The following is a 2,500-nucleotide window of genomic DNA, read 5'->3' on the forward strand; positions in this document are numbered from 1 at the left end:
GTACTGTAAAAGTGTTGGTGCACAAAAGTTTTGAATTGGATGCATTTTGCACTTGGCCAAGTTGGTCGGTGCACCGCGGCATAGCTAAATGGCTTGGTGGGGAGTTTTGTGAAAAAATGAAATTCGTGGTTTTTGAGTTGTGACGGTTGGATTGGCCTCCAAATGCCCCCAAATGAATACCATGAAAGTCTTGGTGCACGAAAGTTTTGAGTTGGTTGGGTTTTGCACATGGCCAAGTTGGTCGGTGCACCGCGGCATAGCTAAATGGCTTGGTGGGGAGTTTTGTGAAAAAATGAAATTCGTGGTTTTTGAGTTGTGAGGGTTGGAAAGGCCTCCAAATGCCCCCAAATGAATACCATGAAAGTCTTGGTGCACGAAAGTTTTGAGTTCGGAGGGTTTTGCACATGGCCAAGGTTGGCGGTGCACCGCGGCATAGCTAAATGGCTTGGTGGGGAGATTTGTGAAAAAATGAAATTCGTGGTTTTTGAGATGTGAGGGTTGGAATGGCCTCCAAATGCCCCCAAATGAATACCATGAAAGTCTTGGTGCACGAAAGTTTTGAGTTGGTTGGGTTTTGCACATGGCCAAGTTGGTCAGTGCACCGCGGCATAGCTAGATGGCTTGTGTGGAGTTTTGTGAAAAAATGAAATTCGTGGTTTTTGAGATGTGAGGGTTGGAAAGGCCTCCAAATGTCCCCAAATGAGTACTGTAAAAGTGTTGGTGCACAAAAGTTTTGAATTGGATGCATTTTGCACTTGGCCAAGTTGGTCGGTGCACCGCGGCATAGCTAGATGGCTTGTGTGGAGTTTTGTGAAAAAATGAAATTCGTGGTTTTTGAGATGTGAGGGTTGGAAAGGCCTACAAATGCCCCCAAATGAATACCATGAAAGTCTTGGTGCACGAAAGTTTTGAGTTGGTTGGGTTTTGCACATGGCCAAGTTGGTCGGTGCACCGCGACTAGATAGCTTGGTGCCAAAATTTGTCAAATTTAAGACCTTGGCCAAACTGAATGAAATTTTGTGGGGAGGTTCGTGATATTGTTTAGTGGTGGACTGGAAAAAATGAGGTCGAAATTCGAAGTCTACATGTGCTTTTCTATTTTTCCCGATTTTACACATACCCGGTAAGTAAAAAAAATAAAAAAAATAGTTCCCCTTCGAGAAAAATTATGAAATTTGGTGAGCAAGGAGATACCATTATTCTACGAATTACTGCAAAAAATCGCATCAAAATTCGAAGTGTAGCCCGAGATATGGACTTATGTCTGCTCAAAAAAAGTGTATCTACTTGTACAATTTTGCCTTTTGCATATTAACCTCTTATAGGGGGGGAGTGCTCCTTGAGCCGGCCAGCTCCACACTGGCAGGTTTTAAAGGGAGCTTGATGAGGCCTCCCCCCTCACGTGGTGCGTGCGTTAGCATGTTTATCATGGCACAACTAGCCTCTTCATAGTTGTTGAGCTTTATTAATACCAACACACGGTCGTCACTGATCGTTGGTTAGCTCGGCAGCTAGTCCCTCGGATATTGTGGAAAGTTATTTTCATGCCTAGCGATGCTTGACCCTGCGTCACTTGATGTTTCCATTTGCTTGCTTGCCCATGGTAGGTGGGGGGTGGACCGTCTTGTGGTGTGGTGTCTTGCGAACGTGAGGGTGTGTGAGTTGTAATCGAGATGCACTTGCTGGCTGGCTCCATGCCTTGCGTATCGAACGGTCAAGCATGCATCTCTTCCATTTTCACCCGTTGCCTTGGGTGATATTGGTTGATCAGTCCCTGTGTTGCCTACCCACTAGACGGTACTTCTGTGGTTGCTTCGAATTCTATCTTTCCATCACGAAGAGGTGTTGGAGGATCCTAATGTCACGCACGTGTTCCATCTAGTGAAACATCTCAGTGATGCACGTGTTGTGGCTAGTTCTTTTGGATGCGGTGCATTATATGAACTCGGGTTTACTTTAGCGACCCAGTCAACATAATTCGGTTGTGTCCCTTGATTGAGACGTTGTCCTTGAACTTGTTGTGAACAATATCGTTCTTCCACAACCCGTCGTCTTGAGTGCGATGGAAGGCAAATAAGATGTGCTTTGGCATGTCATGCACGTACTCGATTGCGGGAAGTGTGAGAAAGTGTTGTTGACAACCCGTGGGAAATGGAATGTGGCAAATCGTGATGAGCTCTTCGTGGATCTGCGAAGAAGACGACCTTTGGGCCTGTTGGAAACGAGGGAGGCGATGTTGAACTGCGAAGAAGATGGACTTTTGGGTTGTTTGAATCAATGGGAGGCCACGCGAGAACTCCGAATACTATGGACTCTTGGGTTGTTGGAAGCAACGGGAGGCCCCGCTAGAACTCCGAATACTACGGACTCTTGGGTTGTTGGAAGCAAGGGGAGGCCCCGCTAGAACTCCGAATACTATGGACTCTTGGGTTGTTGGAAGCAAGGGGAGGTCCCGCTAGAACTCCGAATACTACGGACTCTTGGGTTGTTGGAAGCAAGG

The sequence above is a fragment of the Vigna unguiculata genome, chromosome 2 (genome assembly GCF_037176805.1).
Source record: "Vigna unguiculata cultivar grain cowpea cultivar isolate G323 ecotype 2 chromosome 2, ASM3717680v1, whole genome shotgun sequence".
NCBI classification, from domain to species: Eukaryota; Viridiplantae; Streptophyta; class Magnoliopsida; order Fabales; family Fabaceae; genus Vigna; species Vigna unguiculata.